The sequence below is a fragment of the Caloenas nicobarica genome, chromosome 1 (assembly GCF_036013445.1).
Source record: "Caloenas nicobarica isolate bCalNic1 chromosome 1, bCalNic1.hap1, whole genome shotgun sequence".
Lineage (NCBI taxonomy): Eukaryota > Metazoa > Chordata > Aves > Columbiformes > Columbidae > Caloenas > Caloenas nicobarica.
This window is the reverse complement of record NC_088245.1, coordinates 52,484,584-52,501,387: the sequence shown is the minus strand read 5'-3', so window position 1 is coordinate 52,501,387 and position 16,804 is coordinate 52,484,584.

Below are 16,804 nucleotides of genomic sequence, written 5' to 3'. Positions count from 1 at the left end.
CACTTCTCTTCTGCAGAAAAATTGAGAGTGAGTGAAGCTTTCCAACTGGATCACCTTATCTTATGCATGGATTTCAAAATACATGTCATAACATTTTAAAAATAACCGCTGACTATTCAAAGAAATGGTATGCAAGATATACAGAAATATATAAAGATACTGAACTTGGCGTGAGATTTTGCTGAAATACTTTAGCTGAAAATAGACTTTGCAATATACAGACGTGACATATATGCTTTTTCAGCTAAAGAGGGAAGATGCTGGCTATACTAGTGGCTTCGCTTTGTGGGATGTGTAAGGAAATCCATGATTTCAGTCTCTCAATTGCGCAGATAAGTGGAAAGTTTTAAATAAGACAAATAAATGAAACCATTTCATTCCATTCTGGATACCACATTAAAGTACAGTAACTTCAAATAATGGGTTCATAAAAAAACCATTGGCTGTTTCTCATGTAGTTCAAGCATCTCATTACTATGGGGTTATAAATATGCAGACAGTGAAGGTTCCTTTTATGGAGTAGTCTTTCAGCTCAAATGATTATGGACAGATCAATACATTTATTATGAATAATCTCTTTTATAACTTGTGCAAATGTGACTTAGCAGTTTTGACAGAAATGGAGCCAAGTGGTGCTTTATAGATTTCAACAATCTTGCAGCTGGTTCAATGAGGTGAAACCTGTAACTGACCTGTTGAGTAGTGAAAGCAATAACAAAAGGAAATAAAGAAAAAAAAATAGTACAGTGTAGCTTGGATTTTTAGTGGATTTTTGTATTCAATGTATTTCTGGTATAAGAAATATGTGGTGGAAGTAATATTCACATAACATTTTGTAATCTGGTAGCTTTTCTTACAAAAAAGCTACAACGAAGCTACAAACCCCCTGTTTTCATCCATCATTGTGCCAGAACTACTGTGTAATAGTGGTGAGATTTGTTCCATCTTTGAGACTTAAAATGTGGGTTGCTTCACAAACGCCTTAAAAAGGTGAATGAAGAAATTGAGTACAGTTTCTGAAGAAACAGGAATTCAATACCTCATCTGGCACAGGGCTGAGTTTTTGCACCCCTCACTGAAGTTAGAAGGAGAAAAGGATACAAACATACAAACATCTTAGAGCAATTAATGGCTTATGCACTGTTGTCAGAGAGATGCTTAACTGTGGAGAGATTGCATGTTCTTCTATTATTGTTTCACGTTTCTTTGTTGTTTAGTGGAAGCCCCTGTCTTAAACAAGGTCCTCTACATCACCATACAGTGCACAGGAAGTATTAGGTATGCAAGACAGAAATTAAAAAGAGCAAGGTGTTCAGTGAAGAAAATGAGCTAGATAGAATGACAATAAAGGAGAAAAATCATGAAACTTAAGTGTTTTGGCAAACACAAGAAACAGTGTTCAGCAAAATAAGCCACATCATGATCAATAAAATAGATCTTTTGTCTTGCCTGTAGGTACTTTTGGTTAAAACCCATGTTATTCTCTATTTACACCTATTTCCTACAGCCCTACACTGATAAACGACCAAAGTCCTGGATACTTTTGTAAAAGTATCTCAACTTTTTCTGTTGGCACTTTTTTCCAAGGTGCACAATTAATTACATAGTGTTTAGGCCAAAGGGAGTGAACCTGTAGCTCAGAGCTCTGAACATAGGATGCTGGAATCTGAGACTCAAAATACTTCTTACAGTACAGCTGAAATTATTTCTGTAGATTGGGGCAGTTCCAGTAGAGAAATCCACCTGAGAACAGCCAACGAGAAGAGCTGAAGAAGATCTGCATTCAGATATCACCTCCAAGTCAGAGATATTTGCAGATACCAGTCTGCAGTAAGCAGCCAGCAGTCAGCAGATGTTTCCATGTGCCTCCTGTATTTCAACTGGATAGGCTAACTGGAGTATAGTTATTTTTTAATATTTATTATTATATTATTTTTATACTATTAGTAGATGTGATTATTTAGACTTGAAACGTATTGATTTTGGGTGCATGTTTCAGGTAGCATAGAAATTTATTTTAGGCTGTTTTAATGAAGGCTGGAATATGATCCCTTGCAATCCACATGGACCAAAATATTCTCGGAGCTCTCCACCATGGATACAGAGTTGCAGGTTGAAATTTTTTGTTCTGGAATCAGTATAAAATATTTTCCATGAAGATTTCGTAAATTACACTCTAGTTAAATAGGTTTAGAGAATGGTGCTATTGCATTTATTGAATTTTGTGAAGTATATGAATGTGATACTGTTACAGAAAGAAAAAACCTGTTGCCAAAATTACTAAGCACCTAAATTTCAGTGTAAAAAAATATGCCTCCTCCTTTCTGCACATAATAATCTCTCATTTTGTGTGGATATTTTGGTTGGCAATGAAATACAAGTGGTTCTTGCTGCACACTAGGAGAAAACTTTGATACTGCAAGTTTATTTACAAAAGGACAACTTTAAAGATGGACCTTTAATCCTATCTGGTTCCCTTAACAGAGGCACTGAATAGGAGAAATCATGCAAGGAGAAAAATAATGGGGTTATTTTGTAGATTTGGACTTCAATTTTCATGGTGTTTTCTATCATATGGACAGATAAAATGCACAAGCCAAAAATCTAAAGAATCTGTTTATTTTTTCTCAGGATTTTCAACTAAGGTGATTTTTTGATTTTTATTTTAGAGACATCGCCGAATGATCTCAGATTCAACTTTACTTTAGTGATAACTTCAACATTCCTATTTCAGACAGACAATTTAAATTCTTCTATGGTGTCTTTCAGAGGAAGAGTAGGAGGAAGTGGTAGTTATGAATTTACTAAAGATAAAATTTTTAGTTTTATAATAAAATAATCTTTAATCACTGAAATACAGGAAAATATTATATTTTCCTACATACTTTATAGATGTGTGGGAGAATGTTCCTGTAATTAAAAGAAAAAAAAATTTGCTCTTTAAATGAGTCAGAAGAACTTGATGATTTTAGAATAAATCTTTTATTTTGTCTTGCTGATCACTTAATGTTTCCATTAAAGCACTAAGCAGATTTCCAAAACTCAAGGCTGAGGAGTCTAGAAATTTTCCTATCTGTATGTATTTAAATATATAGATAGAATTTAAATAAGATAGCATTTTTACTCTATTAGAAATATATTTGCTATTATGTAAACTGCTTAAATCAGTAAAGATATGAATAATATTTCATTATTTATAAGTGTGCATACAGTGCTTTCTAGAATCATAGAATCATTTAGGTCAGAAAGGACCTTTAAGATGAAGTCCAACCATTAACCTAACACTGCCAAGTCTGTCACTAAACCATGTTACTAAGCACCACATCTACGTGTCTTTTAAACACCTCCAGGGATGATGACTCCACCACTGCCCTGGGCAGCCTGTTCCAATGCCTGACAAACCCTTCCATGAAGACATTTTTCCTAATGTCCAGTTTAAGCCTCTCCTGGTGCAACTTGAAGCCATTTCCTCTTGTCACAGATTTCACAGATTTCACAGAATGTCAGGGATTGGAAGGGACGTCAAAAGATCATCTAGTCCAATCCCCCTGCTGGAGCAGGAACACCCAGATGAGGTTACACAGGAAGGCGTCCAGGTGGGGTTTGAATGTCTCCAGAGAAGGAGACTCCACAACCTCCCTGGGCAGCCTGTTCCAGTGCTCTGGCACCCTCACCGTGAAGAAGTTTCTTCTCAAATTAATTGGAACCTCTTATGTACCAGTTTATACCCATTGCCCCTTGTCTTATCATTGATTGTCACTGAGAAGAGCCTATCTTTTCACTTGTTACTTGGGAGAAGAGGCCAACACCCTCAATGCTACAACCTCCTTTCAGGTAGCAGTAGAGAGCGATAAGGTCTCCCCTCAGCCTCCTCTTCTCCAGGCTGAACAGCCCCAGTTCCCTCAGCTGCTCCTCATCAGACTTGCGCTCCAGGCCCCTCACCAGCCTTGTTGCCCTCCTCTGTGCTCTCTCCAGCTCCTCAATGTCTTTCCTGTGCTGATTGGGCCCAAAACCGAACAAAGTATTTGAGGTGGGGCCTCGCCAGTGCTGAGTGCAGTGGGATGATCCCTTCCCTAGTCCTGCTTGCCACACTGTTCCTGATACAAACCAAGATGCTGTTGTCCTTCTTGGCCACCTGGGCACATTGCTGGCTGTCAACCAACACCATGAGGTCCTTTTCCTCCAGGCAGGTTTCCAGTTGACTCTTATGAATAAGGACTGAGTTCTGGATTGTTGCACACAAGACAGTAAAGAAAAATAAAATCTCTTCTGAGCAAGTATTGCCCTGTGATCCAGGTATATGGGATAAGAAACACTTTGCATGTTTTTCTGCCTTTCAGGACAAAGATTAGGGACTGTGGCAACTGTTTCTATACAGCTGATTCAGTGTCCAGTTGAATTGAGATCACACATCAGCAAAAGCCATTTACTAAAGGTAATTATTACATCTGTGTATCATATAGTTTACTAGAAACTAGCTTACATGGAGAGGGACTGACTTTCATACAATGAAAGTCGTTGTTTCTCTCTTCCTTTGAGGTTCCTTTGAGGTTCCTTTGAGGAAAAGAACTGTTTGTATTGATGATCACTTGTTTTCTGAGGTTATTTAATAAGGTTGACAACTTAAGCTAGGAGACTGTGAAAGAATTATCAGTATTAAAGGGAGCCCAAACAGCAAAAAGAAAAAAAAGATATGTTTAAAATCAATTGACACAATTATAAACCAGGACAGATTTCCTTTAGTTTTAAGATTCATAGGGCAGGAGACCTTTTTCAACATAAACATTGTCCATACCAAACGTTTATGTGTTGTTGTCTTCAGCATTCATATGACCTATTGTTTAAATGCTTGTGTCTTACATCATAAACCAGCACTACACAGAGATTATCCATTATGTCCAATATAATATTGACCTGTGTCTTCTATTTACTAACCAGAAAAGTGCAGTCTTCACCAGATAATAAGCCTTCTCGATCTGGGTAAAAAAAAATAAATACCACTCAGCCCATTCCCTGTGGCCTCGATGAACCAAAACTGGGAAATATATGTGATTCAGAACTGTTGAATATGCTGAAATAGCACCTATCCCTAGAAAATAAAATTTAACTCTTGAACTATGCCACATTACAACTTCAAGTGAGAGGAGCAAATGTCTTTGTCTCTAATAAACAAGTGATTGCCTTATTAACCCTAAGTTTAAAAGTGCACATGCACAGGGCAATTCATTACTATCAAGTGATGTGCAGAGCAAGCAAAGGAAGTGTTATTATCCCAGGGGTCACTGATAATAGCAGAAAATAGGATTATTGCTCAGAGCAAGATGAACAGAAGGCTAGGTGAATGTAATTTCAATGAGAATTGATTTGTGGAGAACTGATTTAATGACATTTAAAAGGGTACCCACTGTATTAATCTGTGGCTATCCTGTGATCTTACTGTAATATAGGGCTGAGCCATTGTCTTTCGTTTTCTTCACTGAGTACAAGGAGATAACACACCTGAGGATATTAGGACCTGGTGAGAACCATAGCCAGGTCCTCTCTGACTAGACACTTTTGAGGCTGCTGTGATTGTTCTCAAAGTTTCCCTGTGCCTACAGCCCTTTGTCAGGGACAGAAAGCACATGCTTGGAGGTAACTTGGCTGAGAGCTGACAACCCATGACCCAGCTACTGGCACCTGGTTCTATCAATACCTCCTGGAGTTTATGAACCCTTTGGCTTTAAATTTTGGCTTGTATGGGTTAACATTTCAGAAGCAAGTAGTAAATACTAAATACAAAGCATGTGCTGGTGTATCATAGGATTCCAGTTACTTTTTTATTAGTACTATACATAGATAAACAGATCCAGAGACAAACCAATTTAGGCAAAATTCACTTTTTTTTTTGTTTGTTTCCTCACTGCATTGCAGTTTGATCCATGCCCCTTGAATATCCAGTCTTTCAGCTACAGTTCATGTCTTGCTTCTGTATACTGTAGAGCCTTATTTCCATGTTCACTGTCAGTATTCACCCTCACATGGCAGCTAATTCTTGTGGCCACCCTTGCTCCCTCTGTGAGCAAGCTGTTTGTGGTCTGTCTCTATGGCTCTAGGACTCTTCCCCTGATTAATTTGTTCATCAGAGTTACAAATATTTTGTTCTGTATCTGCAATTCTGTATTTTCCACCATATACTCCCTATTCTTTAAGGGAATAATTGTCCAAGGTATTTTCATCAAATAAGTTATGACCGACATACCTTTTTCTTGGCCTGGAAAGAATGTGACATATTTTATCTCATCATCTGCTGTAAAGGGAGCCTTCATCTTGGCTGAAAATCTTGCTTGTAGTGTATGCTTGACCAAGAAAAGATGATTGGCAGCCTGGGAAATGTAACAGTACTCTGTAGGTAAGTAACACAATTTCCTTAAAGCTCATTTTTAACGTGTTTCTGGTAGACTACATTATACATGCTGCTGAAATATCTGGTCACTCTCAGAATGCGGGCACGGTCTGAGAACCTGCAGCTGAAAGAAGAGATGTTCTGTCTCTTTCTGTGGACAGGGAGCACACAATGTGCAATCCTAGAAATGCTCCATGATTAACCATGCTATGTACTAAAGTTAATGGATTTTATGAGCATGACAACTTCATGTTTATTTGACCACATTCAACGAACAAGTTAATTCTTAACTCATTTGTCAGCTACCTAATTTCTGGCAATCTCCTGAACATGCTACTTTAGTGGATTTAATACATTTGTAAAATGAATCAATCACAGATTGGGCATAGAAATTTGAATACATTTATAATGACATGTGGTCATTAAAGATGGCCTATGCACTGGTTCTGTGGTAATGCCTGCTAAATCTATAGAGCTTGTTAATGTTTGACAAGTTACTTTATGTTCTTATGGTTTAGCATTTAATGATGATTAATCCCACAGCAAAAGAGTAGTCTCAGCTTTTGACCGTTACTGCAGAACATCTGGAAAAGAAAATGTATCAATTAAGTAAAATGCTCACATCCTATAGTACACTTTATTTTACTCATAAGCAGAGGCATCACATTATACTGTAGCCAGAAGAAGGCAATTTGCAGCATTTTAAATCAGTCAGGGCTTTTAGTTTCACTTTGGACTAGTATTAATCTAGAGCAATTTGAAGCATCCTAAAAACTGAAAGGTAGTTCCTTTAAGAAGATGATTTTCATCATGGCTTATAAAGTGTTTAGTTTGAGTAGAAATGTTAAATAAGGCAAGGCAGATTTATACTTTCTAAGGTTGAGCTTAGATCAGCCAGATACCAAGAGACCACCCTTAAGTAATGTAAAAGGCAGGTAACACCTGAGCATGGGAATGTTTCCCTAGGAACGAGCATGAAGCAGAATCTACAGGGCTAGGATGGGAGTTCAAAATGCAGGGTATTACACTCTGCGCTCAATCTAACATCCCCTTACAGACTTTGTGACACTCAGTCAGAAAGAAAAATGAAGGGTTCAGTTCTTTATGTGTGTGGCAAAAAACCCTCCTCTATTCTTTGAAAAAGACAGCAGGACTCCCCTCTGTGTAAAGAGCAATCTCTTTTCAGCTAAAGTATACTGTGATTATTTGTTTATATCTGAGATTTGATTGCAATTGTGGATCCTGAAAATATAAAGAAACAAGCAATGTGAACAAGTGCAGTCTTGAGCAGAATCTAATCAAAGGACAATCAGTCACTGACTATAGCATATTTCCTTATGATTCTAACTGCTGTGCCTTACTGTAAATGCTACCTCTGTTGAGTAAAAAAAAAAAAAAAGCATTATAAATTTCAAACTCATGCACTGTGTGGTTAGACAGTGTGACCTGAATTCTCCACTTTCTTTTACCAGTTTAAATGAAATGTGATTTACATCTGTAAAAACAGAAGAGGATTCAAGCACTTTCAGTGTGCATTTTGAAGAATCTCCTTTAGCCATACGGTTTATTTTTGAAGCTTAAGAAATTTTCTGACTCAGACATTTGCCCTTAATAGGAGTTTCTCACAGGGTAAACTAAAATGTTCTATTTATTTTAATGAGTCTTTTCTCATAATTGAATAAATCCTTCAGAATATGAAGGTTTTTAACTGTTCAATATGGTAAGTGTTAAAGACATGTTGTCATTTTCCATTGTTTGGTCTTTATGCAAGAAAATTGCCCCAGGACATGGTTCTGTTACTCACTTACCTCTTTGGGTAGTACCCAAATGGTCTGTTGTAATGATATGGAAACTCTCTCACGATTTAATTTAGTTTATCTGAGCTGCTAGCATTTTAGTTTTTTTCACTTTTGGTTATACATCACATTACAACCAGGTACCAGCTTCTAACCTTGTGCACTGCTCTTTTGTACTGCAAGGATTGTATGAGGAGGCTGCAAAGAAACAAATAAAAAAAGCAAGTGGTGATTCTTTTGACACAAGGAAATCTTGGGTTGCTTTGAGTCCATGTGGATAAATCAGTGTCAGCTGGTCTAGTTGACCTCATTGTCTGTGTGGGTTAGAGATGGAGGGCCTGTGAATGGATCATGTTGCAATGCTGTCTTGCCCTCATATAATTTATTAATAACAACATTTTTTTCCATTTGAATATATTCAGAGTGAAATTTATATCTAGAAAAAGAAATTACACAATACCATTCAAAAAATTATTTTCCTGGTGTGTATTCCTCAGTTTAGAATTGGAAAATTACTTGTAATTTTGCAAATAAATCGGTTCTCCTGAGATGAAAAACTAGTAGGAATATACCAAATAAAGTTTCAAGTTTGAAAGTATCAATGATAATGATATAGCTTGGCAAAACTTTGTCAGCTGTCATCTTCATGCAGTGGGATAGCCTGACCTCATATATTTTAAGCTAAGACAATGACTGAGTATTCTTAGAAGAGTCAGGTAAAGCAGTTCCTGGGCTGTTTAAGCATTTGCACAATACTCTAAAAACAAATAGCAGCTGTTTCACTGAAATTATAGGGGAGAAAAATCTTCGTGTGCCTCATGGCAGATGTCTTCATTTCTTCTCCCAGTGGATGTATAAGTACAACATCTTATCTGGCATAAATTCAATTATGGGTAGGTCTGCCACAGCAAAAATAACTCCTGAGTGTGTACTAATTGCCTGAACAGGAACTCGAGCATATAATGGGGCTTTTCCCCTCCCCAACCTAAGATACGCTAGGGAACGCCACACTGGAAAAAGGGGACTTTTAGAATTTAAGAGCTCAAATATCTATGGGATACCCCATAAAATATTAGATGGATGTAATTTTTTGTTATGGAATAGCTATAGTGATTATATAAATGCAAGGAAAAAGTGTTATTTATGGGACTATTAAAACCAAGCATGTATTTATGTGGATAGTAGACTTTTCACATAAACATGATTAAATCAGTGAAGGAGATTGAATTTCTCATTATTTCATCTCTGCAAAATTCTAGATCTTCTGTATACACAAAATGTCAGTTCTCATTAGTGTGATGTTGCTTCCATATTAGTACTGTATGTGTCTCTACTCTCAGACAGGAGGCTGCTCAAAAATTATTAAAGGTAACAAATAGTGTAGCCTTTTATTAAAGAACTACAGCCTAAAGTACTTGGACACTTCCTTTTTTCCCCTTAAAAACAACTAAAAATAATTACTCCTATATACCATTTTTCTATAAAGTCGATAAAACTGAAGCTTTACTGAAACTATTCTTAACATTGATGCTTGCCCTGAAGTTGAGTAGGATGCAAATATTCATCCTTTTAATATTTGATCCAAGTTTAAAGCATGAAAAATTGTGTTTTCTAACAGTGAGACTGCATGTTAAATTCATATACCATTATTCCTCCAGCAATAATTCCAAGTTAGGCAACATCTACAGGATGCTTGTGCAAGCCAGATATTGCAGGAGCTCTCTGTATCACGAATATGGCTTTTGGACACTGCTAGAGTGAAAACTGGCTAGCATAGAGGATAGAGATTAATTTAGACACAAAGTAACTTTTGCAGTCAAATATCTTTATATTCAAGACAAACGACAAGGCATTGCTGTTATTAATTTCTATTATTATATATATACATGGTACAAAGTTCTCAGATATACAGAATTTGTGTGGTATCTACAGTGCCATTCCTTTCTTTGATATGCATTCCTTAATAATACTGTCATATCAGCAACACTGAAATTTTTATTGTTAAAAATTCCACAACAGGCTTAGGATTTATAAAGGCAGGATCTGCAATCGTCTTGTGACAAAGAAGATTGAGTGAAAAGGATCTATAGTAAACACATCCACTTTCAGTGAAAAATGAATTTGGAAAGCCTATTAATGTAGACTTCAGTTTCCAAAAGCATCATGGAAGACAATGAGTATCTCGGAGCAATAGCTAGATAGGACTGAGCCACTGGAGCAGTAAGAGCTTGCAGAAACTCACCCTTGCAGACCTGTGGGTTTTGTCTGTTTGTGGGATTTTGTTGGTGTTGCTTTTTCTTTTTCTTTTCCTTTTTTTTTTTTTTTTAAATTAGGTTCCTTTTTCCTGCCACTCCCTCCCATCGCTTTTAAAGCAGGAAGTACTTAGCAGCTTTCTCTGAGCTTTAACTCTTTTTTTTTCCAGCAGAGGCAATAACAATATACTTCAGAGGAAGTACCTGCCTCATTTTCCTTCAGCCTTCATGCTCACAATGTGTTTCCATTGCCCCTCCCTACTTTTTGTCCAGAGCTTCCTGACACCCTGATTCATGTTTTGTTCTCACTCTCTGTCACCAGAGGCTGTGTCTGGAAGTCTCTTCTATGTCCTGAAAATTTGGAATAGTTCACTTAGACAACTGCAGAAAATAACCCCATTTTTCAGGAAATAAAAAAATTAAATTATTTGAAAGAAAAACTAGCAGATAAACAGGCGGATGTTTTATTTTACCTAAGAAGTAAAACTGCCATCAAAATACTTCTGTTTCTCAAACATAAATATGTAGCTCAATTGAAGGAGAAGAGTTGAATTCAGAAGGGATACGCAAGGTAAAAGTGAGGAGTAATGCAAACAGCATGTTTTATAGTCACCTCTGTTATCTTTATTCAGGTGAGATACTGGAAATAATGGAAACAATTGAGATAGTTCAATAGTTTTTCATGATAATCTTCCTTCTTTGAGTCAGCACGAGGCAGCAGTGTCTTATTTGTGTTTCCCACCAAAATGGTTCTTTGATGGCTCCACTCTGCTGACTCAGGAGCATAATGTCTTCATAAATACATGGAGCCTGGCAGATCTGTAATTAACATAGAGAAACTGCCTTTGAGCTGAACTAGCTCACACAGAACCTATACTTTTGCTTGGTTTATCTGTGAACTTGCCAGTGTACCCACAACTAACAGAGAAGTACATCAGGCTTTTGTCTACTGCCTTCCTCTCTCCCTCACACCTCCTGTACTTTAATTTAACTCACATAATAAATGGCTGGGAGAAAGCATAATTTATGGAAGGAGATGCTTTAGCTTACTTAACTCCTTTCAAGTACTTTATATGAAAGTTATATTGTGTTACGTTGCCTTCCACATTATGAAGAGCAGAGCATGAAATACTGAGGGAATTCAAGTGAATATTATGTGATGTATCTTACAGCACCTTACATATCACTTCTGAATTTGGCTCACAGGCCCACTGGCTGAGAAGAGAGAACAAGGCATCCACAACAGCCAGCAAATGAAACAATAGTTTAACATCAGGGGAAAATATTAAGGTGGACAGTGTTGTAATGTGAATAAGTATAGAACAGTAACTTGATAGGAAACAGAAATATAGCCTTAGACTTAAGTGAGATAGCAGATATGTAAATATGACATGCAGCTATGGTTGATCCATAATCCCAAAATTTAAGGTAATGGCGTATTAAATTATCACTGCTAGAAATGACTTGTTTGCGGAAATTGTATATACAGCACTCAGTTCTCTTTCTCCAAACCTGGAGTGCAGTGAGGTGTTGCTGGCGAAACTCCCCCAAAGCTGGCGGATGCTGTGGGGCTGCACTTGTCCAGCCTGGAGAGCAACACACATGACACTCACCTACTTGTGCCAGGACCAGCTTTGGAGGGTCCACACTATTCAAATGGTTGACAGGCTGATTGGTTTGCAAGACTGTTTGCAATACTCAAAAACAACCTGACATGAATACCTAGAGCTATTACTTCCACTCACTGTTGCAGCTTGAAGAATTAAGTGTGCCTGAACAGGAATAGGTATGCTGGAAAAATAGGCCATGTTGCTTGATAACATCCAATGACCTTCAGGGAGTCACGTGAATCTAATGCAATAGACATCACTAAATAGTCTGGCTGTATACATCAGTAAAAAGAAATGCAATTTATAACAGTAAAACAGTTGAATGAATAAAATGTTTTTGTTACTGAAAATCATTTTTTCTAAAGAAATTTTCATACAGTGTTTTTGCCTAAAGTGTTTTGTATTCTTTTTTAATTACAATAGATTAAATAAATAATCTAAAAATGTTGATGTGTTTGAAAGAGTCTCTTTCTGAAAATCCAATTAAGCATTGAACTCCAAGCACGTTTTTATATAAACACTGCAAAAAAACAAGTTGGAAAGCATGCATCCTACATAGTAATTTAAATGTCACAGATTTCATACCTATCTGGAGTGCTCAAATCTAAAGGTTAAGGAAAAATATGAATTACCAGGAAATTTAATAAGTGTACTACAGATGTTCTTTCTAGGTTAATGGTACTAGGCTTGACTTTTAGCAAAGCCAAAGAAACAGACTATCAGAAAACACATCATTTGACACCTCTTGCTAAGTTTATCAAACTAATGCAGGTTACTAAGAAATGTATACTGGTATAATAAAATAATGCAGCTCAGTGCCAAAAGGTTCTTGCAAGTTACTGCTGGAATACATAACTGTAAGAAAATGTGTTAGCTCTTATCTATTAATGCTTTTAAAAATCTGACAATTATACTGCAGATACTTGCCAGCCCAAATTGTCATTGTTAATTAGAGATGGAATCTAAGTAGCAGCTGGACAACATCTTACTAAGAGGCCTCACACCTTCTGAATTTTCTTTGTGTTATTTTATTATTATAGCTTGTCTCATATAGCAAATTAGTCAGATTATGCTGCCTTGGTTTATCTAAAAATGTAAGTAACAGATTTTTTCTATTTTTTTCTTTTGTACTTCTGCTATTAAAACTCTTCAGTGTTCTTGGTAGCCAGTTTTTTCTCCTGCTTAGAGTCTTCAGAACTCTGTTTGTGATGTTTTCTGGTTATGCCTGAAATATCAACTTTGGAAATAGGATGTCTAAAAAATAAAATTCGTAAGTCCTTCAAATCACTAGACAGTGTAGTGAGTGATAAATTTTAACTCTCAGGGAATTAATTGAATATGGTTAGTTCAGGATTAATGAAGCAGACAATATTTTTTAAAAAATTATTATTATTATTATTGCGTCTTTTTTTTTTTAAAAAAAAGAAATTTTTTCACCTATTTCTACACAATTTTTGCCCTTTACTGGTTTGATTCTTTGGTAACTGTTCACAAGCCAAACACTGATCCTCCAAACTGATAATATGCACAGGTATTATTAAAACCAAGATAATGTTTTTCAGAGAAAAAGAGAGACTGAAGTAAGCAAAATTTTGAGTAGAGAAATTTGAATGACTAATCATGCAAAGATAAATATTTTGATGTTCTAAGTACATTATCCCATCTGCAGGTAAGTTATAAATAAAGTGATCCAGAAAATTCATGCAAGGAAGAGACATAAGGAGAGACACATAGTTCCCAAAGTCTAGGATGTTTCATTGTTTTATGGTCATATCTATATATATATATATAGGTATATCATTAGGAACTAATTTGATGTGAGAGTTTCATCTGGTGCAAGCAGCAGTGCTCAGACCATACACCTAGATAACCAGCATAGGCTGAGATAAGGTTTGATCTTGAAAGGAGTATCTCCACCCACTGAATGTCTCTACATGGGCTGATTGAAGCTGTTCAAAGACCCATGTTTTGGCTTGGATCCTTATGTGTTCATGAGAGTTTCTAACAAAGTTTGCATGCATCTGTGTTGGACCTTCTGGTTGATTTTCCTCTGGTATGAACCCAGCTCATGAGTGCCGAAACTATTTTGTGAACTTGAGCAGCCTATAGTAGGAATGGAAGATTTGCCTCAAAACCATGTTACTGCACTGAGTTAAAATGCTAAAATAGATGCAGTTGGTGTGGAGTATGTGACATTGTAGATTGTCGGAGAATTATACCTCAGCACCTTGTCCAGGCTGTGGTGGATAGATTACCAAGTGAATGGAAAAGATCCATGGACTTGTTTTGGTACACTTGCTGAAATTTGAATCCATATTCTTGCTCTGTGGCATGGATTTGTTAAACTTTTTAAGAAACATTGCACAAACAAAACCAGCTAAGCCTGAATGATTCATATCTGGAATAATCTTAAATGTGTAAATATACAAAAGCTCTTTTAAAAAGAACTGTCAAGAGTGGTCAGGGAAACTTATCCATAAGCATAATTTTTACATATATACCTATATCCATGTGCAATATGTATGCCTATAATGCTTTCTTGCTAAGAAATTTAAGAATCTTACAAACATTAGCTAATTAACTTCATAGGAAATTCCTAAATAACATGCGGAAGAAATATCATTCTGATAATTAATTATACCACAGTCGGGTTGTCTCAGTCTAGCATCTAGGTGCAGACTAGATACTAATATTAGCATCAACTCAATGTAGAAACAGTGCAGGCAATTCAATTAGAGTTTCCAGAGATTGAAAGGCAGAGAAATTGAGCTAGCCACTCATTTTTAGATGGCATTTATTCAGTTTGTAAGGTAATATGAGGATTGTTCTCCTTGCTGCCACATCCTGCATGGTACTCATTCTGAGTCAAACACCTTTTGCCTGTTCCTGTAGTTGGGTCTGTGGTCATCACCACAGCAGCAGGCCTTGCCTTCCTGCAGATAGGTTGTGAAAGAAGACAACTGATTTCAGATTTTTGTTTTGGTGAACAGCAGCAGATGAGCTGGAAGATACAACTATTGTGCTCTTGAGCAAAGCAACCAAAAAAAGACCTGTAGTATGTGAGTATGCTGATCTGAAAATGTTGATTTCTCTTGCAAATGCATCATAGAGAAAAAGTCAGAACGTTTATTCTGAAACACTTTAGAATATCATTAATAAAAAACGCAATTTCTTCATAATGGAGAAGATGTGAAATAATATATAATATTTATAAATTTATATAATATACATAATAATATTTATACATTTCTAAATAATTTAGAAATGAACCTGCAAATGAAATGCTTTTGTTTATTTTAGATATCCCATGGTAGAGGACCTGATGTCAGTATTCATCTGTGCCACAGGAAAATTATGGTCTTTGAATTTTAATAAGGCTCAGTGTGCTCCCAAGGGATCAATGGTAAAACCCTTATTGATTTCAAAGGAGGAGAACAAGACTGACTAAACATTTTTGAGTATTCATTCAGACTTCCTTTGAATTCAGTTCTCAGATTCAAGAACTGTAGTCATATTGCCTTAATATTTCATATATAAGTCACTTCAGGGTGATATACAAAGTAATGAAAAATAACAGAGAAACATCAGTCAATTGCACCTATTTACTTCCATTCATGATAAAAATATAAGAGGGTTTTCAATGTTAAAACAGTTAATTTTAAAATGTAGAGGAAAGCGAATGTTTACACAGGGAATTACTGTGTGGAGCTCATTAACACAAGATAGGAATTAGGTATAGAGCCTAGTAAATTTAAAAAGCATATTCCAACATCACATAAATGAGAAAAGCATTCTCCTAGTACTTCTAAGGTAAAATTTTAAGGTCTATCAATCAAGTTTCAGAATACAACTTGTTCAATAATTAAGATCAGGAAGAAATGTTTTCTTTGGTTTCCTCTGGAAGTGTAACATTTCTTATGGGGGCCATACTGAATGATTCAAAAGCAATTTGAAAACTTTATAGTGAGGCCACTTTTTAGAACATCTAGGAAAAGATGGGTTGAAAAACATAATAGTTTGTAATGGCTCCTGGTGGTTTATTTTCTTTTGTTAGAATCACAGAATGTCCTTCGTTAGAAGGGACCCATTAGGATCATTGAGTCCATTTCTTGTCCCTGCATTTGACAACTCCACAGTTCATATCATGTGTCTGAGGATGTTTTCCAGTCTCTTCTTGAACACTGTCAGGCTTGGGACGTGACACCTCCCTGGGGAGCCTGTTCCAGTGCTCCACCAGCCTCTGGGTGAAAAACCTTTTCCTAATGTCCAACCTAAACCTCCCCTGGCACATCTTCCTGCCATTCCCTTGAGTTCTGTCATCAGTCACTAAAGAGAAGAGTTTCGCACCTGCGCCTGCACCTTGCCTTTGTGAGGAAGCTGTAAAACCATGGTGAGGTCTCCTCTCAGTCTCCTCTTCTCCAGACTGAACAAAGTGACTTTAGCTGCTCCTCATACGGCTTCCTCTCCAAACCCTTCACCAACTTCGTAGCCCTCTTCTGGACACTCTCAGGTAGTTTTATATCCTTTTTATCCTGTGGCACCCAGAACTGACACGGTGCTCCAGGTGAGGCCGCACCAGTGCAGAGCAGAGCGGCACAATCACCTCCCTGGCCCGGCTGGCGATGCTGTGCTTGATGCACCCAGGACACGGTTGCCCTCTTGGCTGCCAGGGACACTGTTGGCTCATGTTCAACTTGCCATCCACCAGAATTCCCCGGTCCCTCTCTGCAGAGCTGCTTTCCAGCTTCTTGTCTCCCAGTC